Consider the following 25,589-nt stretch of genomic DNA (forward strand, 5'->3'; position numbering starts at 1 on the left):
TGACTTGTGAAAGTCACCCAGTAAAATACTACATGAGTAAAAGTATTTGGTTTTAAATATACTTAAGTATCAAAAGTAAATGTAACTGCTAAATTAGTAAAAGTAAAAATTAATTATATTAAGCAAACCAAACGGTACAATGTTTTTAGAATTTATGGATAGCCAGAGGCACACTGCAACACTCAGACATAATTTACAAACAAAGCATTTTGTGTTTAGTGAGTCCGCCAAATCATAGGCAGTAGGGATGACCAGAGATGTTCTCTTGATAAGTGTGTGAATATGCTGAAAATGTGGACTCAATAGTAAACTTTGTGACAAATGCACCAAATTTGGAGGGTATGTACCCTTCAAATATATAGATATGGAGCCACCCCAGATGTGTTCCCTGGGGGCGTGGCAGCCACTATAACTGCAAAATAAATACATATTCAGATTTCAGTCAATGTCTCCATACAAAGTTGAGAGTCTCTTCTTTCAGAGGCAATGTGAACTAAGTTGATAGGCCATAGCATTCCAAATGAAGAGCTAAATGTCTGATGGCACCAGCGTCCATATGGCCTATATCAGTAGCCATGTTAGGTCATACCGGTATGGCAGATTAGCTCCATCACCAATTTCTCAGCCTCTGAGTATCACAGAAACACAACACTTTGAATGAATAACATAAACACTTTTATAACAAGTGGCTATGGATGAAATGTATCAACATATTTGTTCAAAACATGAAAAACATACAAAAAGGTAAAACACATTACCATTTTGGTGTCAAAAATGACCCGTTGGTACTTTTAAGCTGTGTGTGTGTGTGTGTGTGTGTGTGTGTGTGTGTGTGTGTGTGTGTGTGTGTGTGTGTGTGTGTGTGTGTGTGTGTGTGTGTGTGTGTGTGTGTGTGTGTGTGTGTGTGTGTGTGTGTGTGTGTGTGTGTGTGTGTGCGTGTGTGTGTGTGTGTTTGCTCAGCACCCTAGCAGCGACAAAAAAAAACATCTCTCTCACAGAAGCCATCTGATTTGAAACGTGTGGGGATGAAGTGGAATCAGACCAATGGAAAAAGGGCCAGAGGGAGAGGAAGAGAGGAGAGAGGGAGGGAGACAGAACAGATGCTCAGGTTGTTGTCAGTGGGGAGGAAGGGAAATGAGAAGACATGATTGATACAAGTTGTTCAGCCTCCTTGTTGTGCTCCTTCTAGATGTTTCCCTCCCTCATAAATCTCACTTGTCAGCTGTCATGAAAAAAAAAACTTCAATGTGGTATTGCAATCTCTGACGAGCCGATAACTTACTCTCTGGTGTACCCAAGCAACCCCCTCCCTCTCTTTAGAAGAGTTGCAAACAGGGGCCTTCCCCTGTTTTTTGTTTTGTTTAAATACGCAGGATATCTGCACTCTTTGGTTTAGTTAGCAACAAGCCAAAACAAACAGCAGTAACAACTCACAAAGTTGATCAGAATTCAACTGTAGTCAGACACTGCAGTGCAGACAGCCCAAGTTCCCATGCTGGGAGACTTTTGGGTCCGTTACTATCAGTCTGTACACAAAGCAATGGAACAACGCAAGCTAATCCATTCCAGAGCAAACACAAATCTGAACCCTGACCTTAATAAAGACGAAAGAACAGCTGAATAAGGAAGGGCGTAATTACTAAGGCGTTCTCGCTTGTAAAGGAGCTATCGATTCCTGCCCAAACTGACCTAGCCTGCAGCAATGCTTGCTAACGTGAGTAATTCACTGATTAGCTAGCGGATCTCTGATTTGACGGCATTGGTTCTCCATCGACAAAAGACCCACCGTACAATGGACCTCCCTGTAGACCATCTTGGTCTTCTCGTACTAGAACTGGTGATAACTGGATATTGATCTGTAGACTCTGATTGCGCTCCCATAATGAAGGCTGTATTTTGCCATCTGCCGAGCTCATTTTCTGCCAAGCATGCCAGTCTTTGTACAGCCACCAGTTCCATTGATTCTACCCTGACCGCCAGCGCCACTTCGCCTCGAGGTGAATACGACAGGGAACACAAAACACAACGGTTTCTTTTGTTTCAAGTGACGCCATTGATGGATGGATCATCCATATTGAAATGTGTTATCTTCTGTGAAGGATTGTAGATTGTGGTTGGTCGGTACCGCTAGTTTTTAATTCTCTTGTTAGACTGCCTTTGAGTTAAGAATGGAATTAATGCATCATAGGTACTGAATAGGGTCAAGGGAATGAGGGTTATTTGTGCTCGAATGTAAGTCTGTTCTAGCACTTTGCTACCACTTAATCCTTACATACCTACAATGCATTAAGATTATAAAACAGATATATACATATTGAACTATTTAACAAATTCTTGTTTACAATGACGGCCTACCAAAAGGCAAAAGTCCTCCTGCGGGGATGAGGGCTAATTGTATATATTCTTGCATTGTTAGAAAAACAGGGTTTTCAAGGATAGCAGCTTATGCAATCTCTACATGGATTGTATGGTGTGATTGTATACAGGTATCCAGAACGACACCCATTTTGGCCCTTGTGAAGAGTATGGTGAGGCATCTTTGAGCTAAAATCGGCACTAAAACGTCCTTATACAGTACATAGAACTATGGCTAGATGGATTCAGCACGGTACTATTCATGAAATGTTTAAGTTATCAATTATTTAACAGTGTTGCTTGCAGATCCAATCAATTAAACTGCAGGTGAACCTATCTACATTTTCCAGCAACATGGATTGATTTGAATTCATTCCACAGTCAAACGTCGCCCTTGTAAAATATCTCACAAAATATGACTGAATATTGAATCATATCAAGAACTTCAGTGATGGTTAAACACTGAAATGATCAACGTAGCTGTGTTGCAGGAGCTTGAAAGATCGACATCGTCCATCACCACACAGCACTACACTACACTACAGTGCACGTTGACAGTTACATAAAGTTTCCACTAAGTGTCTATAAACTTGACATTGCCCTTTGGGAAAGAAGACCCCTGAACAAGGTTCTCAAGTACCACTCAGCAAGAAAAAACCCTTGATTAAACTCAATTGGACCCCCACCTTTAAACCACAGGGTAAAGTCAACTTTTTTTTAAGTCGACTGTTTAGAGGCATATGAATTTTAAAGGCAATTATTCAGATTGACAGCCATTTAATGGTCAGACAAGAAGCAGTTGCTATATTATTGTGATAAAAAAGTATTTAATGAAGTCATAAAGAGTAGCAAAACATTTTGATCAAAATAGCAGACTAATGTATAGCTTATGATGTATCAGTGGTTTTTACTGGCTGTTGCCATTGCAACAAAAGTCATGCTATTGACGTCCCACGTCACAAAGTAATGCTGTCGAGCATGGGGTCCAAGTAGCAATTTGACAGTAGTGTGTGTGTGGGTTTTACTCTGACCTTTTACAGATTATGCATCCTCCAGGTGAGTCAATCGCTCGCTGAACCCCCTGACCTCGCACACCACACACACACCCTACATTATATCATTTCCCTGTGTGTGTCTGTTGGCACTTCCACTTTTTAAACCTATTCCAGTGTTTTCCGTTTGTCGTCCTCTCCCTCACTGGTACGAGAAATAGAAAATGATTAACGAGACGCACTTACTTAGACAAAGGACGCTTTAATTGCCCGTTGCCGGGGAAACCGCCCGCTGATGGCATCGTGACTCGAGTTCGACCTGCCTCTCTCACACTCTCTCTTTCTCTACCTCCTTTCCTCACTTTTCCTCATCTCCTCCGCAGTCGGAGTCTGGCAGGTGACCATTATCACAGTGGGAACCTGTGCAATCTCAAGGCCTGACACAGGGTACAGAGTACATGTCACGCAAGCCCAAGGAAAAAAGATGGCTGAAATGGGTCTGTAAGACTTGTTCATTAGCTACATGGCTGGATGTTTGGCAGAGTAACCCAGTAACAGGGGCTGTGACTTGCCACACACGACAGCAGCAACATCAACAGCATCAACAATTGGTTGAATTCTGAGTTTCCTAAGCCAGAATCTTTGCAATCAGGTATTGGATGCATGTGTTAAAGTGCATACTATGGTGAATGGTAGCAATGATAGGACAGGCCTAGACAATAACAGTGTTCAAGATTTGTCCAATACCTAAACAATGCATTGTAAGTGACACATACAGTTTACTTCAGTAAATACAGCAAGACGTTTCAATGTAGCCTCGAACACAAAAGAACAAGAACTCAGACCACCTTGAAGCCTACAGTCGCACACTACAAAGTGGCAATGGCTCTATTTGCTTTCATACAATCACTCTTCAAATGGGAAGAAAAAAACCCATTATAATTGCATCGAGAGATACATTCATCACGGTAAAAAAAAAATCTTTTTTGCACAGTTAATTATGAGTTACTGTTGATATGACATTGTTTCCGTGGGTTGTTTTAATTGTATTGAATCGTTGCCCAAAAAACGTCCCACGTAAATTGCTTTACTTAATATGTTAATTTGAAAGCAGCAAGGGGGGACTGCAGGGATGAGCTGGAGAAAAAGTAAGAGAATTCCCAACTTTAGATCAGCCTGAGAATTCCCAATTTTAGATCAGCCTGATAATTCCCATCTTTTAGATCAGCCTGATAATTCCCATCTTTAGACCAGCCTGAGAATAACCAACTTTAGATCAGCCTGAGAATGACCAACTTTAGATCAGCCTGAGAATAACCAACTTTAGATCGGTCAGAATACCCAACTTTAGATCAGCCTGAGAATAACCAACTTTAGATCAGTCTGAGAATAACCAACTTTAGATCAGTCTGAGAATAACCAACTTTAGATCAGTCTGAGAATAACCAACTTTGGATCAGTCAGAATAACCAACTTTAGATCAGTCAGAATAACCAACTTTAGATCAGTCAGAATAACCAACTTTAGATCAGTCTGAGAATAACCAACTTTAGATCAGCCTGAGAATAACCAACTTTAGATCAGTCAGAATAACCGACTTTAGGTCAGCCTGAGAATAAGCAACTTTTCTCAAGAGATTTCATCCTGCTAAATTTCTAATAAATACATATTATCAACTTTATTTTGCTTATGAAACCAAACTTTTACTGGGTTTGGCTTTCATATCTGTAACCCACCAGAAAACGAGTGAGTTTAATTTCTGAAAAGACACATTGATTAAACAGCCCACTGTGACCTTTGCGTCAGAATGTAAATGGTTAGTAAAAACTTTGTCCAAATGATGACTCAGTCCTTTCTCTGTCGTTCTCGTTTCTAGTAGCAACCACCCTTGACAGATTTCAAAGATGGAACCCAACTAGAAACATGGCAATGTGTTATGAGTGCAGTGAGAGAATTGATTGCCTGCTTAGGAAGGAAGGAGGGGAGAAAAATAAGACCAACTCGGGAGAAGTCAATGGTGAGACAGAGAATGTCTGTACTTTAAGATGGTTAACCACTAACAAGGTGCTAGGTGCCATAGGAGCTATTTTATAATGAGCAGGAACTCGTTGCTAGGGCGTTGACTTTTTGACCCCATGTATCGGCTCTGCATTCTAGCTCACGGCTATTATGACCACCTGAACAGAAAGTGTGCAGAGACTTGTCCTGGCGGTTGCTATCTTAGCAACGTAATTTCCTCCTGATAACCACATTATCCAACGCATCTTCCAAATACTACAACACAAGATTACCTCTCGCAAATACGATTGACCCTTTGACTGACAAATGCAGACGTCAGGTTATGAAATATGATTTCCTCGTCCATCCGTGACTCACGTTGTATTTTTCTTCCCTGATCAATACTGCTGCTGACATTTGGAGGTGAATGTGAGTGTAAAGAGAAACAGGAAAACATGCAGGGTGTTTCTTTTTTTTCTCCATCCGTGATCTTATTGGAAAGCCTTTGGCTAAATGCTAACCTTTTCAACGGGAGGGCTTGTCGATGCTAAGAGTGGTTTTCAGGGCCAGCGCTCATGTGGTTTGACACAAACTATAAACACTCTGAGCTGTAATTTTGATGCATAGCGATATACTGTGTCCCTCCATCCATCCCTCCAGGTAATGCAGTCTCCTGTGTCCTGTGTCCCTCCCTCCATCCCTCCAGGTAATGCAGTCTCCTGTGTCCTGTGTCCCTCCATCCCTCCAGGTAATGCAGTCTCCTGTGTCCTGTGTCCCTCCATCCATCCCTCAAGGTAATGCAGTCTCCTGTGTCCCTTCATCCCTCCAGGTAATGCAGTCTCCTGTGTCCTGTGTCCCTCCCTCCATCCCTCCAGGTAATGCAGTCTCCTGTGTCCTGTGTCCCTCCATCCCTCCAGGTAATGCAGTCTCCTGTGTCCTGTGTCTTCTACGTTGGTTAGTGGTCACAAAGGGATCATGTAATTGGACATCTTTGCTGGGGATATGAAAGAGCATAAAAAGTGTAACAAGTGAAGAAAATGGTTGAGCTGCCTTCCATGCCAAACATACTCCCTCACTCTCTCTATGACCAACATATTAGCCGTCCTTAGCGACAGGAAACAGCAGTAAATATTGACAGCATGCTAACTGGACGGGTGATAGGCTGTTTGTTTATTAACCACGGCTGCATTTCAATTTCACTCGTGACTGCACAATCTGCTTAGCCAGACAAGACAGATATGACATCACTCTGGTGGAGAACGGGTGTCCGTGTGTGTGTGTGTGTGTGTGTGTGTGTGTGTGTGCTGTTTGTGTGTGTGTATGTATGTGCTACAGTAATCTCTTGTTCAACTAAGATGGCATCCATCATCTAAATGCATGACTCAACTTTTAAATTATCAAGATAGCCTTGCAGCACTGTTTCTGTCTGATGATGAGAGTCTGAGTGGCTATTGCAAAGGTTAAGTCTTAATGAGACGGACACATGATGAATGTGTTTTTCTACAGTAGGTGTTGGCAAAGTGACTTACTGTCAAACATAACAGCTAACTTAACAAGTACAAACACATGCATTCACACATACAGTCTGGCCCCCCAACATCCACATCCTCCACCAGCAAACAAAAAGACGACCACACAGACCCCTTTACTCTCCCCCCTGGTGGCGAACCATTTTCTTCTCAGAAGTTGAAAGTGACTTTCCCTCTCCGCTGTCCCCTTGTAGACATGGCCGATGCAGGGAGCCTCATGTCTGGCTGAGGCCCCATACTGTACACCACACTAACCATACTGTAAACCACACTAATCTCTCTCTCTCTCTCTCTCTCTCTCGCTCTCTCTCTCTCTCAACTCTCAACTCTCTTCTCTCTCAACTCTCTTCTCTCTCAACTCTCCTCTCTCAACTTTCTTCTCGCTCTCAACTCTCTCTCTCAACTCTCTCTCTCAACTCTCTTCTCTCAACTCTCTTCTCTCTAACTCTCTTCTCTCTAACTCTCCTCTCTCTAACTCTCCTCTCTCTAACTCTCCTCTCACTCTTTACACATTTAGCTCACTCACTTCTCCTACCCACCTGTCCTTCCCTCCCTTCCCCGCTCCCTCCCTCCCCCTGTGCCCTCCCTCCCTCCCCTTCTGCCCTCCCTCCCTCCCCTTCTGCCCTCCCTCCCCGCTCCCTTCCTCTGCACTCTAGCACCTGTGTCCACAGGCCTGTACTATAACCCTGTTTTTATCACCCAAAATAAATAAACGTGTCCTCTCTCTACCTCCCTGCACTCTGGTACAGTGTCTGCTTTATTTTCTCAGTCAACATCTGCTGTTGGCTTTAACGAGACACATAGCCTCAGAAGGATGCTAATTAGACATAGGAGCCTCTCTCTTTCTCCCACTCATCACGCACACACACACACACACACACACACACATAACTATAAAATAACCCATATGGAATCATGTAGTGACAACATTTTTTTAAACAAATATATATATATATATAATACATTTTGGATTTTATATTCTTTAAAGTAACAACCCTTTCCCTTGTTGACAGCTTTGCACACGCTTGGCATTCTCTCAACCAGCTTCACCTGGAATGCTTTTCCAACACTCTTGAAAGAGTTCCCACATGCTGAGTACTTGTTGGCTGCTATTCCTTCACTCTGTGGTCTAACTCATCCCAAACCATCTCAATTGGGTTGAGGTTGGGTGATTGTGGAGGCCAGGTCATCTGAGGCAGCACTCAATCACTCTCCTTCTTGGTCAAATAGCCCTACATAGCCTGGAGGTTTGTTGGGTCATTGTTCTGTTGAAAAACAAAGGATAGTCCTAAAAAGTGCAAACCAGACAGAATGGCATCTGGTGTTAGTTACATGTCTTTGGAACTTGTTCAGTTTATGTCTCAGTTGTTGAATCATGTTATGTTCATACAAATATTTACACATGTTAAGTTTGCTCAAAATAAACACAGTTGACAGTGAGAGGACATTTCTTTTTTGCTGAGTTTATAAATCTAATTGATCGAAGTCTGACTCCTTCTGGCATACATTATGAGAGTTGTGACTCTAAAACTCCTCGATGACTCGTTTGTCCTTCTTGGACAGTCATGACTCTTTACCACGTCTGAACTTTCCTTTCCAAAGTTAAGTTACACCTCGGAGAGGATAAGTCAGCTGTGAATTGCATGAGACATGAACCACAGGTAATGTAGTAGCTCAGGAAACACAGTGACATCTCCATCTGTTGTGGAGAAAACAAGCTGAAAGCCTGACAGCCAGGTAGGAGTGCAAGCTGTGGGATGCTCCAGAATATATTTAGCCTACCCAATGCCTACAGCTTAGAAAAGGAAAATCCCTTTGCTAGCGCTGAATGCATTGCTAATTAGTTTAGTGGTTAGCATCATGGCTAGAGTGGTTAGCATCACTAGAGCAGTTAGCATTACAGCTAGCATCATGGCTAGAGCAGTGGGCATCATAGCTAGAGGGGTTAGCATCATGGTTAGAACAGTGGGCATCATAGTTAGAGGGGTTAGCATCGTGGCTAGAGTGGTTAGCCCATAGAGATAGATAGAGGATTCATCTTTGTGTCTGTGCCATTGGTTAGACTTCTTAGCATCGTAGCTAGATTGGTTACATGATGGCTAGAGCAGTTAGCATCACAGCAAAAGTGGTTAGCATCATGGCTAGAGCAGTGGGCATCATAGCTAGAGGGGTTAGCATCATGGCACGAGTGGTTACCCCATAGAGATAGAGGAGTCATCTTTGTATCTGTGCCATTGAGGCTGTCTCCATTTAAAAGTAGTGCATGTTCTTGTTCTTCATTGGCTGATTGCTCTCAACTCATAGGAATCCCCACCCAGTTGACTATATTAAGTGGAAACGTCGTGCTAAAACAGATTATATCAATGATAAATGGGTTAGCCACATAGATAGAGTAGTTAGCATCAAGCACAGTTAGCAGCTTGGCTAGTAAGCCTCATTCTCAGTGCTTGTTAATACATTGAGTCTGCCGTTAAGGAATGAGTGCATGAGATAACTAGTTCTCACAAGGGGGCCCCAGTGGGGGATTCCACAGTAGCTGGGCTCCTCATTTTCAGGAATCAACAACAAAACACCATGGGGTGTGTTGCGGATTAGAGAGAAGAGTGCTAGCTGAGGACGTCACTGGGTCATCCTAGCATAGTTATTTAGCCCTGAAGCTAATGAAGGGATTCTGAGGTAGTGTCCTGCTGTTTACTTCCCTGCTAAGTGATATATGGGGACCTGAGGGATGGAGTTTGGGGTGAGAGAGAGCAACAAAACCGCTTTGATTGCAGCGAAGAAGCTACATTGACAGTTTGTGTCTCTGAGATGTGAAGATGCGATTGAGACAGGGTGGAATGTGGCTGGTGGCTGACGCTGTGGCATTTCAAGGTCCCACAAGCAGGATGAAAAGAGAAGCAGGCCAATCATTAAATGTGGCTTTCTGATAAAAACAAGGGATGAACCAGAAAGTGAGGGAGGGACACGTGATGAGAGGGATTGATGAGCTAGTGAGAATGAAAGAGAGAAAGATAGATGGAAGGAGTGACTGAAAATGACAGGTATGATTGTAATGTATGTAGCGATATCGGTTGACGTTCCCCTGACGGGTGGACCCCCCCGCGTCATAGAAAACCCCACCCAGAGCAAAAAATGCACTACTCATTAGTCCAAATACAGCTACCCCAACCTCCACTCTTCCCTATCCCTGTCTCCCCCAGAACCTACCTGGAACAAGTGCTTAACACTAATGGGCTACTGTATGTTTAAGATTAAACTCTATTGGACCAGTTAGGTTCGCTACTGGAGCAGTAGGGAGAAATGAAAACCACACAAGGAAAAGAATGCCGGCTTGTATTTTGTAAAAACAAATTCTTACAACAAAAAAAATAATCACCTTGAGTAAAAATTGATATGTGAAATTTGTACAATGAGCTTAATATGTATTCAATACATCTACAGTACAATAGACTTAGATATCAGCCATATATCTCCCCTATAGTTTACTAGGGTTCACCCAGCTCTATTACATCTACAGTACAATAGACTTAGATATCAGCCATATATCTCCCCTATAGTTTACTAGGGTTCACCCAGCTCTATTACATCTACAGTACAATAGACTTAGATATCAGCCATATATCTCCCCTATAGTTTACTAGGGTTCACCCAGCTCTATTACATCTACAGTACAATAGACTTAGATATCAGCCATATATCTCCCCTATAGTTTACTAGGGTTCACCCAGCTCTATTACATCTACAGTACAATAGACTTAGATATCAGCCATATATCTCCCCTATAGTTTACTAGGGTTCACCCAGCTCTATTGCATCTACAGTACAATAGACTTAGATATCAGCCATATATCTCCCCTATAGTTTACTAGGGTTCACCCAGCTCTATTACATCTACAGTACAATAGACTTAGATATCAGCCATATATCTCCCCTATAGTTTACTAGGGTTCACCCAGCTCTATTACATCTACAGTACAATAGACTTAGATATCAGCCATATATCTCCCCTATAGTTTACTAGGGTTCACCTAGCTCTATTTTAATCTGAGGGTCTCTCAGATTTCAATGTTCAAAGTTCAATAGAAATACAATACACAGAAAAACACAACCCAATTAACAAATACCACTATGAGACGGAATCAAATGTGAGTGACTGTGCATATCAATAAACGCTGTAAGGTGTTTAAATGCGGTGTGTTCTTCTGACAGTCCCACTGCAATGTATGGTGCAATTATGTCTGGCAACAAAGAATCCTACCACACCGTAGTGTGGCAGCGCAAATTCAGTGTTCTCCAAGGAAAAGGAAAATACATCTTTGCATGCAAATCTTCTTATGGATGTCCTGGGTTTGGGCGTCTCGCCATCCTTGGTGGAACTTAATCCATACTCAAAAAACCTGACCTCTTTTACAAACAGGATCACATAATATATATACAGTTGAAGTCGGAAGTTTACATACACCTTAGCCAAATACATTTAAACTCAGTTTTTCACAATTCCTGACATTTAATCCAAGTAAAAATTCCCTGTCATAGGTCAGTTAGGATCACCACTTTATTTTAAGAATGTGAAATGTCAGAATTAGAGTAGAGAGAATGATTTATTTCAGCTTTTATTTATTTCATCACATTCTCAGTGGGTCAGAAGTTTACATACACTCAGTTAGTATTTGGTAGCATTGCCTTTAAATTGTTTAACTAGGGTCAAATGTTTCGGGTAGCCTTCCACAAGCTTCCCACAATAAGTTGGGTGAATTTTGGCCCATTCCTCCTGAGTCAGGGTTGTAGGCCACCGTGCTCGGACACGCTTTTTCAGTTCTGCCCACACATTTTCTTTGGGGTTGAGGTCAGGGCTTTGTGATGGCCACTCCAATACCTTGACTTTGTTGTCCTTAAGCCATTTTTCCACAACTTTGGAAGTATGCTTGGAAGACCCATTTGGAAGACCCATTTGCGACCAAGCTTCAACTTCCTGACTGATGTCTTGAGGTGTTGCTTCAATATATCCACATAATTTTCCTGCCTCATGATGCCATCTATTTTGTGAAGTGCACCAGTCCGTCCTGCAGCAAAGCACCCCCACAACATGATGCTGCCACCCCATGCTTCACGGTTGGGATGGTGTTCTTCGGCTTGCAAGCCTCCCCCTTTTTCCTCCAAACATAACAATGGTCATTACGGCCAAACAGTTCTATTTTTGTTTCATCAGACCCGAGGCAATTTCTCCAAAAAGTACGACCTTTGTCCCCATGTGCAGTTGTAAACCACAGTCTGGCTTTTTTTATGGCAGGTTTGGAGCAGTGGCTTCTTCCTTGCTGAGCGGACTTTCAGGTTATGTCAATATAGGACTCATTTTACTGTGGATATAGATTATTTTGTACCTGTTTCCTCCAGCATCTTCACAAGGTCCTTTGCTGTTGTTCTGGGATTGATTTGCACTTTTCGCACCAAAGTATGTTCATCTCTAGAAGACAGAACGCGTCTCCTTCCTGAGCGGTATGATGGCTGCGTGGTCCCATGGTGTTTATACTCGCATACTATTGTTTTTACAGATGAACGTGGTACCTTCAGGCGTTTGGAAATTGTTCCCAAGGATGAACCAGACTTGTGGAGGTCTACAATTGTTTTTCTGAGGTCTTGGCTGATTTCTTTTGGTTTTTCCATGATTTCAAGCAAAAAGGCACTGAGTTTGAAGGTAGGCCTTGAAATACATCCACAGGTACACCTCCAATTGACTAAAATTATGTCAATTAGCCTATCAAAAGCTTCTAAATTCATGACATAATTTTCTGGAATTTTTCAAGCTGTTTAAAGGCACAGTCAACTTAGTGTTTGCAAACTTCTGACCCACTGGAATTGTGATACAGTGAATTATAAGTGAAATAATCTGTCTGTAAACAATTGTTGGAAAAATTACTTGTGTCATGCACAAAGTAGATGTCCTAACCGACTTGCCCAAACTATAGTTTGTTAACAAGAAACTTGTGGAGTGGTTGAAAAGCTAGTTTTAATGACTCCAACCTAATTGTATGTAAACTTCCGACTTCAACTGTACCATGAGTACCTTTCATATAAGCATTATTATAAACTGAGTGGGTTGAGCCCTGAATGCTGATTGGCTGACAAAACATTTATTTTTACTGCTCTAATTGCGTTGGTAACGCAATGCGCTGTGACTAAGAACAGCCCTTAGCAGTGGTATATTGGCCATATACCACACCCCCCTCGTGCCTAATTGCTTAAATATACTGTAGGTCTTAAATTCAATCTCTTACAGGACTAAGAAAATAAAACTTTGTCAAAATGCTTTATACTTTAACTACAGCACCAGGTTCACATGAACTAAACAATAAACTAACCTGGGCAATGCAAAGGATTTTACACAACTACAGCCCCAAGCTCACTTGGACGGAACAGTAGCCTAGCCTGTGCAAATGGAACATACTAGTGCTTACACCTTTACACATTTGCTATTTCAATTGATTAATAGCTGAGCTAGCCTAAATGTTAACGGCTTGTGCTTATGCTTGGTTCAGTATGAACGCGCACAAAATGCTAGCAATAGCTTAGCTAGCCTAATCGCTAGCAGCTCGTTCTCCACCAATCCTTGCTTTGATACCGCCCAGGATATATAAGTGAGTGTTAATCTCGTTTTTTCTCTTTTTAGACAACTTCTCACGACGATTTGAAACGTTGTTTTTTCTTCCATAGAATGTCGGTAGCTCTTCACGTTCCGTTCTAGCTCCTTTTCAACATGTTGGCGCCCACTGTAGAACGTGAGGTTAGGAGAGTGACTAAGATAGAATATTGAGTTTTGATTGGCTCAAAATAAACTGCTCGTCATGCAGCTTCTGACAGCTGATTTGTAATAGCTGTCAACTTTGAAACATATCACAATATAATATCATAGGTTACTGAAATCTCACTAGTAACGATAAGTATTCAACATTAGTTAACCTGCGTTATATACTACCTGCATCAATATTTCTCTCTCCCTCTTTCTTTTTCTCTTCATCGCCCTCTCCCTTTTTCTCTCTCTCCCTCTCTCCCTCTCTTGCAGGGCCGGCTCTTTCGGGGGCCTCTTGACGGTGGACTTTTAAAGCTAATTTCCTGCTATTCTAAATATTTGGTAATGACTTATGCTATGTTAACATGACTAACAAAATCAATGTGGGCCCTCTAAAGGTCAAAGTCCCGGGGCACGTGCCCTGCACGTGCCCCGTGCCCCGATCGGTATTCAGCCAAGATAGCTCACTAGACTAACTACCCATCAAAAATGTGTTAACTGACATGAGTGACTGTCAGTGCTCAAAAACAGCTGATGCACAACCACATTTTGAATTTGCGCTTGGTGTATTCTACTGGTCTTACTGTCAATATTAAGTTCAGACACCGACTGAGTTCCTGAAAAATCTGACAGAGTTAAATATAATTATTTACATTACCATTGACAGGGATCTTGCACCTTCAGTTGTGGTCATTCTCAATGTGATGTCATCTCACCTCTTCCCTGGTCCCTCTCTTCACCCTCCTTACCTCGTTCTCATTTCAAATTCATATTTCCCCCCTCATCTCTCCTTGTTTCACATTCCTCTCCCTCTCCTCCCCTTCCATCTCTCCATGTGTTTCAAATTCCTCTCCCTCCCTTGCATCTCTCCCTTTCTCATACCCCATCCATCTCTCCCTGTGTTTCAAATCCCTCTCTCCTCCTGTCACAGCCCATTCGCCCCTTCGCCAGCTGTGCAGGGTAGAGGCCTGCTGTGCCAAGTGCCATTTGGTTAGCTACTTCCTGGCCAGTAATTGTGCAGACATTTCCCCCCTCTCCGCCCTCCTCTACTCTCTTCACTGGTGCAGAAGATGAATCATCTCTCACCCGTCTTTATTTCTCCTTTAACTTTCTCTCTCTCTCTCTCTTTCTCTGATTCACTCTCTCTTTTCCTTGTTATCTCATGTTTTCTCTCTCTCCATGTTTCCCCCTTTACCTCCGTCTTGTGTTCTTATTCTTTGCGTGAACCCAGGTCATTTGACAAAAGTATTTCTCATGCAACCTGGCTTAAACGTGGGAATATGTCATACTGTAACATCTTACAACTAATACAAAACTAAACCAATAATCATCACCCATCACATATGTGAGCTAGAATGAGCTAGAGACAGAGTGAGAGAACGAGTGAAAAAAGAGAGGGAACGGCACATGAACACAATAGAGGGATAACTGCAAGTGCTGAACTTTCATCACATCAGTCATAATGATCATTGTCTCCTGCTGGTTTGGGTGTGTTATACAGTACATGTTCATTCCATACTAGCCGTTGGAGCGGGAGCCGAGCTGCCGCAGCGGAATGCTTGCAGTAACTGACTGCCCGAGGACATCTCTCCTCTCCACGGCTCCATCTCTCTCCATGGCCCTACAGATGATTGTGGGTAGCACACTGGCTGCCACGCTCGTAATAATCACCATCAATCAATTTGAAAGACTGTCATGCTAATAGTGGTTATATTGGTTTATACAATGGGATGGGGCGCTATGTCGCCCATATGTTCTCAGAGTAATTATCGAAATCGGCGTCCCACGGTTGTACCAACACATCAAACTCAGGCTTGATGGTTTATAGCTGTTCGTTTTTCCTCTCCTCATTAGGACAGGTTTCCTCTCCTCATTAGGACAGGTTTCCTCTCCTCATTAGGATAGGTTTTCTCTCTTCATTAGGACAGGTTTCCTCTCCTCATTAGGACAGGTTTCCTCTCCTCATTAGGACAGGTTTCCTCTCCTCATTAGGACAGGTTTCCTCTCCTCATTAGGATAGGTTCCTCTCCTCATTAGGACAGGTTTCCTCTCCTCATTAGGATATGTTTCCTCTCCTCATTAGGATAGGTTTCCTCTCCTCATTAGGACAGGTTTCCTCTCCTCATTAGGACAGGTTTCCTCTCATTAGGACAGGTTTCCTCTCATTAGGATAGGTTTCCTCTCATCAGGATAGGTTTCCTCTCCTCATTAGGACAGGTTCCCTCTCCTCATTAGGACAGGTTTCCTCTCCTCATTAGGACAGGTTTCCTCTCCTCATTAGGATAGGTTGCCTCTCCTCATTAGGATAGGTTTCCTCTCCTCATTAGGACAGGTCTCCTCTCCTCATTAAGATAGGTTTCCTCTCCTCATTAGGACAGGTTTCCTCTACTCATTAGGATAGGTTTCCTCTCCTCATTAGGACAGGTTTCCTCTCCTCATTAGGACAGGTTTCCTCTCCTCATTAGGATAGGTTTCCTCTCCTCATTAAGATAGGTTTCCTCTCCTCATTAGGATAGATTTCCTCTCCTCATTAGGACAGGTTTCCTCTCCTCATTAGGACAGGTTTCCTCTCCTCATTAAGATAGGTTTCCTCTCCTCATTAGGACAGGCTTCCTCTCCTCATTAGGACAGGTTTCCTCTCCTCATTAGGATAGGTTTCCTCTCCTCATTAGGATAGGTTTCCTCTCATCATTAGGATAGGTTTCCTCTCCTCAATAGGACAAGTTCCCTCTCCTCATTAGGACAGGTTTCCTCTCCTCATTAGAATAGGTTTTCCTCTCCTCATTAGGACAGGTTTCCTCTCCTCATTAGGACAGGTTTACTCTCCTCATTAGGACAGGTTCCCTCTCCTCATTAGGACATGTTTCCTCTCCTCATTAGGACAGGTTTCCTCTCCTCATTAGGACAGGTTTCCTCTCCTCATTAGGACAGGTTTCCTCTCCTCATTAGGATAGGTTTCCTCTCCTCATTAGGATAGGTTTCCTCTCCTCATTAGGACAGGTTTCCTCTCCTCATTAGGACAGGTTTCCTCTCCTCATTAGGACAGGTTTCCTCTCCTCATTAGGACATGTTTCCTCTCCTCATTAGGACAGGTTTCCTCTCCTCATTAGGACAGGTTTCCTCTCCTCATTAGGACAGTTTTCCTCTCCTCATTAGGATAGGTTTACTCTCCTCATTAGGACAGGTTTCATCTCCTCATTAGGATAGGTTTCCTCTCCTCATTAGGACAGGTTTCCTCTCCTCATTAGGACAGGTTTCCTCTCCTCATTAGGATAGGTTTCCTCTCCTCATTAGGACAGGTTTTCTCTCCAGCCTTTAATCTGAGGGATGGGATTTTAAAGGGACTTCAGTGAGTATACACATACTGACCACCACAGGCCTTGTCTTTCCTATCGCTGTGAGGATAGCGATGTTGTCCTCTCTACTCAGAGACCAGTGAATAAGGGTGGAAAGTCATGTGTGTGTCTTAGTTATAGTGGTCTATCATGTTGTCCTAAAACTTATTGCAACCTTTATGGTGCTACTATGTTATTTCGACAATTTATTCCACAAATATGAATAGCTGTGGTCCTGTGTTTCTATGCCAGTCCTCTGTAACGGTTCAAATCAATATGTTTGTTGTGATTCATTTGCAGGGTATCCTCTTTGCCATTTTAACTTGCTTTGATACCGCCCAGGATAGCAATAACCAGTACATTTAAGATATCTGCTCCTTTGACTCCTGTGTTGGCAGCAGCCCAAACTGACAGGCCTCAGACTGGGTTACTGACCTCACTCTCTGGAGTGTGAATGGTGGGGGCTCCATTGCTCTTTGAGCAGCATTTAAATGTAATTAGAAACGGATTTGCACTATTATTGTTAAAGTTAGTGTGTTTTGTGTTTGTATCTTTGTGTGCGTGCATGTGCCTGTGTGTGTTGTGTGGTTTGACCAGCAGGTAGGCAGGCCAGACCAGAAGCAAGTCTAAATGCTTCAGGTATCAAGCTGGCAGCTCATTCAAAGAACTACTCGTACTGCTCTGTTGCCTCTCCCCATTGCTACTGCTGGCTGATACACAACCTCTAAGTCCAAAACCCAAAACCCTGACTCAACTCATTAACTCTTATTTCCAGAACGGCTCAGTGAAGGTTGGCACTGCATGCTCACCAGGCCTAGGTCAGTGAAGGTTGGCACTGCATGCTCACCAGGCCTAGGTCAGTGAAGGTTGGCACTGCATGCTCACCAGGCCTAGGTCAGTGAAGGTTGGCACTGCATGCTCACCAGGCCTAGGTCAGTGAAGGTTGGCACTGCATGCTCACCAGGCCTAGGTCAGTGAAGGTTGGCACTGCATGCTCACCAGGCCTAGGTCAGTGAAGGACGTGATTTGTACGCATGCATGCACGCGCACACAGACACACGCAGGCACAAACGCACAGCCACAAATACACACACGCGTACACACACGCACTGTAAGGCAGGTAGGGGTTTCCCCTGAGGGAGAGAAGGGGTTGAAGTATACTCAGGACTGAGTCATTTGTCACCGTTCAGCAGCAGGTCAGTCTGCTCCCTCTCAGCCCAGTGTGAGCTGGGTAAGTGAAGGGTTTATTCAGGATGGCATAGACAAACATCAGAAGTGAACGGAGGCTAAGGTTGGCTGCGCTCTAGGAGTGGCATTTGGGTAAATTGAAGGTTCAGTGGGAAAGAGAAAAGGGGTTTGTGAGCATAATGTGTGTGTGTGTGTGTGTGTATTTGGACAAATACAGTACATGTGTATGTGTAAATCCAGCAACATCTATAACAATACTGCTTGATCTAATCTACCATGGGAATGGGGCTACAGTAGCTTAGGTTCACTATCAGAGGACTGAGACGGGCTATTTCTGGGCCATACTCTAATTGATTTGCATTGATTAGTCTTTTTATTTCTCATTATTTTCTCACACCGTGTGTGTGTGTGTGTGTGTTCATTTGCTTTTCTGCATGCGTGCGTGTGTGTGTGCGCGCGCGCGTGTGTGTGCGTGTGTGTGCGCACCCGTGTGTGTGTGTGTGTGTGTGTGTGTGTGTGTGTGTGTGTGTGCATGTGTTCATTTGCTTTTCTGCATGCGTGTGTGTGTGTGTGTGTGTGTGTGTGTGTGTGTGTGTGTGTGTGTGTGTGTGTGTGTGTGTGTGTGTGTGTGTGTGTGTGTGTGTGTGTGTGTGTGTGTGTGTGTGTGTGTGTGTGTGTGTGTGTGTGTGAAAACCCACGGCTTTAGAGGGGCATTGAAGGGAGAAAATGGCTTCAGCACAGCCCTCATTTCTCACTGCCCATTGTTCTTCACACATTAAATGACATTGATAAAAATGAATGGTACATCTGGTAGGAAGGAACAGGGCCTGTAGAATACATAGAAATATATGTTAAGAATACAAAGAGGAATAATATGCAATAGCTGTCCATCTTGTCCCTCAAAAAAAATATTGAAAAGTGAGTGTGTTGACGTCTATTGTGTGTGTGTTTGTCTGTTGTGTGTGTGTGTTGATGTTTATTGTGAGTGTGTTTGTCTGTTGTGTGTGTGTGTTGATGTCTATTGTGAGTGTGTTTATGTCTGTTACGTGTGTGTGTTGATGTCTGTTGTGAGTGTTGATATCTGTTGATGTCTGTCCCTAGAATTTCTAAGCAAACAGCTGGAGGCAGGGCTTTCTCCTATAGTGCTCCATTTTTATGGAATGGTCTGCCTACCCATGTGAGAGACGCAGACTCAGACTGGTGCTTCCATGCCATCCCTAGGAGGGGTGCGTCCCTTGAGTGGGTTGAGTCACTGACGTGAAGTTCCTGTCCGGGTTGGCACCCCCCCTCGGGTTCGTGCCGTGTGGGAGATCTTCGTGGGCTATACTCGGCCTTGTCTCAGGATAGATAGTAAGTTGGTGGTTGAAGATATCCCTCTAGTGGTGTGGGGGCTATGCTTTGGCAAAGTGGGTGGGGTTATATCCTGCCTGTTTGGCCCAGGCCCTGCGGCTATGGAACCCTGACCTGTTCACCGGACGTGCTACCTTGTCCCAGACCTGCTGTGTTCAACTCTCTAGAGACAGCAGGAGCGGTAGAGATACTCTGAATGATCGGCTATGAAAAGCCAACTGACATTTACTCCTGAGGTGCTGACCTGTTGCATTCACTGTGATTGTTACTATTTGACCCTGCTGGTCATCTATGAACATTTGAACATCTTGGCCATGTTCTGTTATAATCTCCACCTGGCACAGCCAGAAGAGGACTGGCCACCCCTCATAGCCTGGTTCCTCTCTAGATTTCTTCCTAGGTTCCGGCCTTTCTAGGGAGTTTTTCCTAGCAACTGTGCTTCTACACCTGCATTGCTTGCTGTTTGGGCTTTTAGGCTGGGTTTCTGTACAGCACTGTGTAACATCAGCTGATGTAAGACGGGCTTTATAAATACATTTGATTGATTGATTGGTATGTGTTGATGTCTGTCGTGTGTGTGTGTTGATGTCTGTTGTGTGTGTGTTGATGGGTATTGTGTGTGTGTTGATGTCTGTTGTGTGTGTGTTGATGGGTATTGTGTGTGTGTTGATGGGTATTGTGTGTGTGTTGAAGGGTATTGTGTGTGTGTTGATGGTTATTGTGTGTGTGTGTGTGTGTGTGTTGATGGTTATTGTGTGTGTGTTGATGGGTATTGGGTGTGTGTGTGTTGATGGGTATTGTGTGTGTGTGTTGATGGGTATTGTGTGTGTGTTGAAGGGTATTGTGTGTGTGTTGATGGTTATTGTGTGTGTGTGTGTGTGTGTTGATGGGTATTGTGTGTGTGTTGATGGGTATTGTGTGTGTGTGTTGATGGGTATTGTGTGTGTGTTAATGGGTATTGTGTGTGTGTTGATGGGTATTGTGTGTGTGTTGATGTCTGTTGTGTGTGTGTGTTGATGTCTGTCGTGTGTGTGTGTTGATGTCTGTCGTGTGTGTGTTGATGTCTGTTGTGTGTGTGTGTTGATGTCTGTTGTGTGTGTGTTGATGGTTATTGTGTGTGTGTGTGTGTGTTGATGGGTATTGTGTGTGTGTTGATGGGTATTGTGTGTGTGTGTTGATGGGTATTGTGTGTGTGTTGATGGGTATTGTGTGTGTGTTGATGGGTATTGTGTGTGTGTTGATGTCTGTTGTGTGTGTGTGTTGATGTCTGTCGTGTGTGTGTGTTGATGTCTGTCGTGTGTGTGTTGATGTCTGTTGTGTGTGTGTGTTGATGTCTGTTGTGTGTGTGTTGATGGTTATTGTGTGTGTGTGTGTGTGTTGATGGGTATTGTGTGTGTGTTGATGGGTATTGTGTGTGTGTGTTGATGGGTATTGTGTGTGTGTTGATGGGTATTGTGTGTGTGTTGATGGGTATTGTGTGTGTGTTGATGTCTGTTGTGTGTGTGTGTTGATGTCTGTCGTGTGTGTGTGTTGATGTCTGTCGTGTGTGTGTTGATGTCTGTTGTGTGTGTGTGTTGATGTCTGTTGTGTGTGTGTTGATGGGTATTGTGTGTGTGTGTTGATGGGTATTGTGTGTGTGTGTTGATGGGTATTGTGTGTGTGTTGATGGTTATTGTGTGTGTGTTGATGGGTATTGTGTGTGTGTTGATGGGTATTGTGTGTGTGTTGATGGGTATTGTGTGTGTGTGTGTGTGTGTGTGTTGATGGGTATTGTGTGTGTGTTGATGGTTATTGTGTGTGTGTTGATGGGTATTGTGTGTGTGTGTTGATGGGTATTGTGTGTGTGTTGATGGTTATTGTGTGTGTGTTGATGGGTATTGTGTGTGTGTTGATGGGTATTGTGTGTGTGTTGATGGTTATTGTGTGTGTGTTGATGGGTATGGTGTGTGTGTTGATGGGTATGGTGTGTGTGTTGATGGGTATTGTGTGTGTGTTGATGGGTATGGTGTGTGTGTTGATGGGTATGGTGTGTGTGTTGATGGGTATTGTGTGTGTGTTGATGGGTATTGTGTGTGTGTGTTGATGGGTATTGTGTGTGTGTTGATGGGTATGGTGTGTGTGTTGATGGGTATTGTGTGTTTTGATGGGTATGGTGTGTGTGTTGATGGGTATGGTGTGTGTGTTGATGGGTATTGTGTGTGTGTTGATGGGTATGGTGTGTGTGTTGATGGGTATTGTGTGTGTGTTGATGGGTATTGTGTGTGTGTTGATGGGTATGGTGTGTGTGTTGATGGGTATTGTGTGTGTGTTGATGGGTATTGTGTGTGTGTTGATGGGTATTGTGTGTGTGTGTTGATGGGTATTGTGTGTGTGTTGATGGGTATGGTGTGTGTGTTGATGGGTATTGTGTGTGTGTTGATGGGTATGGTGTGTGTGTTGATGGGTATTATGTGTGTGTTGATGGGTATTGTGTGTGTGTTGATGGGTATTGTGTGTGTGTTGATGGGTATGGTGTGTGTGTTGATGGGTATTGTGTGTGTGTTGATGGGTATGGTGTGTGTGTTGATGGGTATTGTGTGTGTGTTGAAGGGTATGGTGTGTGTGTTGATGGGTATTGTGTGTGTGTTGATGGGTATTGTGTGTGTGTTGATGGGTATGGTGTGTGTGTTGATGGGTATTGTGTGTGTGTTGATGGGTATGGTGTGTGTGTTGATGGGTATTGTGTGTGTGTGTGTGTGTGTTGATGGGTATTGTGTGTGTGTTGATGGGTATTGTGTGTGTGTTGATGGGTATGGTGTGTGTGTTGATGGGTATTGTGTGTGTGTTGATGGGTATGGTGTGTGTGTTGATGGGTATTGTGTGTGTGTTGATGGGTATGGTGTGTGTGTTGATGGGTATTGTGTGTGTGTTGATGGGTATGGTGTGTGTGTTGATGGGTATTGTGTGTGTGTTGATGGGTATGGTGTGTGTGTTGATGGGTATTGTGTGTGTGTTGATGGGTATTGTGTGTGTGTTGATGGGTATTGTGTGTGTGTTGATGGGTATTGTGTGTGTGTTGATGGGTATTGTGTGTGTGTTGATGGGTATGGTGTGTGTGTTGATGGGTATGGTGTGTGTGTTGATGGGTATTGTGTGTGTGTTGATGGGTATGGTGTGTGTGTTGATGGGTATTGTGTGTGTGTAGATGGGTATTGTGTGTGTGTGTTGATGGGTATTGTGTGTGTGTTGATGGGTATGGTGTGTGTGTTGATGGGTATTGTGTGTGTGTTGATGGGTATTGTATGTGTGTTGAAGGGTATTTGGGACATATATTTGGGACAAGATATATTCTAGATCTATTTATGTGGAGAGCACACGTTGACGGATATAGCATGTAACAGATTGGGGTGTGAGGAAGTTTGAGGTAAAGTACAGTAGCGTATTTGGAGCAGAAGCAGACAGCTACTACACGTGTCTGTGTACAACGTTGGGTCTAGAAAGTTGCCATTGTTTGAGTGTATCTGAGGCAGAATGAGATGGCTATAATGATGTGGCTATGGGCAGCCAGAGACCGAGGATGTGGTTACTGTACTCTATACTGTTATTATAAACTGGGTGGTTCAGGCCCTGAATGCTGATTGGCTGAAAGCCGTGGTATATCAGACCATACACCAGGGGTATGACAAAACGTTTATTTTTACTGCTCTAATTACGTTGGTAACCCGTTTATAACAGCAATAAGGCACCACGGGGGTTTGTGATATATGACCAATATACCACGGCTAAGGGTGTTGCGTCGTGCCTAAGAACAGCCCTTAGCCGTGATACATTGGCCATATACCACACCCCCTCATGTCTTATTGCTTAAATAGAACTGGAGCAGAGAGAAGATATACTCCTCTCCATGCTCTGCCCTCTGGCTCCAAACCTGGAGACACTACAGTTACCCCTCACTAATTACAACCACGTATAGGCTCAGGTGGGGAGGGCTAGTGGGTATGGGGTTCCTGCAGGAACATACTGCACTTGATGTCATACCATACATGTATGCGCACGCAAGCACATACACTGGGTACAGTTGACGCACGTGGTTCTATAGGGCAGTCGGGGGGGGACAGACTTAACCAATGAGAGAGAGGGTAGATGAGTAAGCACTTGCTATTTCAGGAAATAAACACAATGTCACCTCTGCCCCCAGGGCCGGTTCTCTGCTCTGCTCTGCTCAACGCTGACAAAAACCTTCTAAAACCAAGTCCTACAGTGGCTGCTCCGCTAAAAGTTTTGTGATTATGCTGCGGGACTTAGAAGTTATTTGTGGTTTAGTACGTTACCCTGTGTCACTACTTCATTGCTCCAGACCAGCGCAACACCTGGCTTTATTTACAAATTAGCAACAATGTCTCACCCCATGTTCAAGAATTACATTTTTCTCACTCACTTTACGTTATTTGAAATCAAAATCATATCCAAAACATGGTTATTTTTTAAACAAAGCAATTATTATTATTATTATTAATAATTTAGAATTTTATAAAAGCCCGTTGGATAGTCTCAAAGATATATTATTAAGCCTGTTATTAGCATGACAATATACAGTATATTGGTCATATTGGTCATGGCTCCTGAGTGTCACAAAATGGGATTGCCTTGCAGTTCTCCAGCTGTATCCACTGAAATAGCGGTGGGCGCGCAAGGTTCAAGGCACAAGGGCAGGGGGCACGGGATGGGCCGCAGAGCCGTGCACAGAAGACAGACCTAGCCTTTGGGGAAGGGAGGAGGAGGAAGTGGCCCGATTAGCAACATAATCAAAGTGATGACAATCGGGTATCTTCTGTATACTTATGGCCTATTGTAAGCTGCAAGTCACACCTTTCCAGTACTCCTCACTCCACCCCACCCTTAACACAGTTACCATTCAAAAATGAGCTGTTTATCTAAAACAAATGACATTACGACCAAAGAGAACAGACGAAATGGACATTGTTTTCATCAAGCCAGCTTCTTTCTATGGTGCTACCAGTTCCAAGGTTAGGACCATAACCACGAGAGGACATGAAAATGAGCCGGAGCAGAGAGGATCACCAAAACTAAAGGTATTTTGGTTTCAGTGCATTGTCTTTAAAAAAAATGTACATAGCCTATCAATGTGTAGGCATACTGTGTAATAAAACCGATAATTGAATAAAGGTTAAATAAAAATAAATACAAATTATTGTGTACTAAAAACGTGAATGTGTTTTTGCAGAGCATACAACCATGCCGACAACCATCCGTGGAGATCAGTGGACAAAGGACCACACCGGAAAAAAATATTCTTATAATGTGTACGCAGCAATTGTGTGTTGGAGTCACTTTTACTTCTTAATTGATCTACCGTTTCTATCATAGCCCACTGTAACCGATGGGGGCTCAGTGCGGTACCATTCTGCTCATCTGAAGGTGCTCATGGATCAGATTCAAACTTTGAAGACTGATATGAAGTCATTGATGGCAGACCAGCAGAAAGTGAAACATTATGGGCAGAGGGCAGAGATATGGGCAACAGCTGATGCTTTGGTTCAGAGTCAGGCGGCATTGGCGGAGAGTCAGGCAGAGAATGACGCGTTGAAGAGGGCGAGGAATGAGATGGAGTCACAATCCATGCCAGGCACACCTGTGAGCTCTGGAACTCCACCTCCGACAGGCAGAGTTAACATACCTGGCGGGTTCATTAGGTCGTCGGTTCACCCTGACATTTCCATTCCTCTTTTGACAACAGAACTTGACCAACTGCTCACCAGGCACAGCAAGGGCCGTCCAGACCGTTATGCTGTTCTGCTATTCCAAGGATGTGTAAACGAAGAGAGATACCACGAGTGGGCACAGAATACCAACTGAGAAGTATCCCGAGGAAAATGTAGCTTACCAGTTAACCTCCAGAATTACAGAAATATTGGAACAAAGTTGTCTAATGAAGGGAAACAAATTGGAGGGTAGGGGGAGAATTATTTTGTCAAATGTATACTTAGTTAGGTTGGCTGTTTCACAACTGGCCTTGATTGGTTGCAATTTCAGTTTAATCCACCAGAAAAGACAA

General features: G+C 43.4%; 2 long non-coding RNA genes across 2 annotated transcripts; one reads left to right on the forward strand and one right to left on the reverse strand.

Moving 5' to 3' along the window:
* Positions 1-1,461: 1,461 nt before the first annotated feature.
* Positions 1,462-7,927, forward strand: LOC120049596. Its single transcript, XR_005477122.1, has 3 exons — positions 1,462-1,997; positions 6,006-6,262; positions 7,888-7,927. It is a non-coding gene; the product is annotated as an uncharacterized LOC120049596 (long non-coding RNA).
* On the reverse strand, positions 3,594-7,229 carry LOC120049595. Its single transcript, XR_005477121.1, has 2 exons — positions 7,015-7,229; positions 3,594-6,339 (listed from the first exon to the last, which is right to left on the reverse strand). It is a non-coding gene; the product is annotated as an uncharacterized LOC120049595 (long non-coding RNA).
* Positions 7,928-25,589: the final 17,662 nt, after the last annotated feature.

Source organism: Salvelinus namaycush, chromosome 6 (assembly GCF_016432855.1).
Source record: "Salvelinus namaycush isolate Seneca chromosome 6, SaNama_1.0, whole genome shotgun sequence".
NCBI lineage: Eukaryota > Metazoa > Chordata > Actinopteri > Salmoniformes > Salmonidae > Salvelinus > Salvelinus namaycush.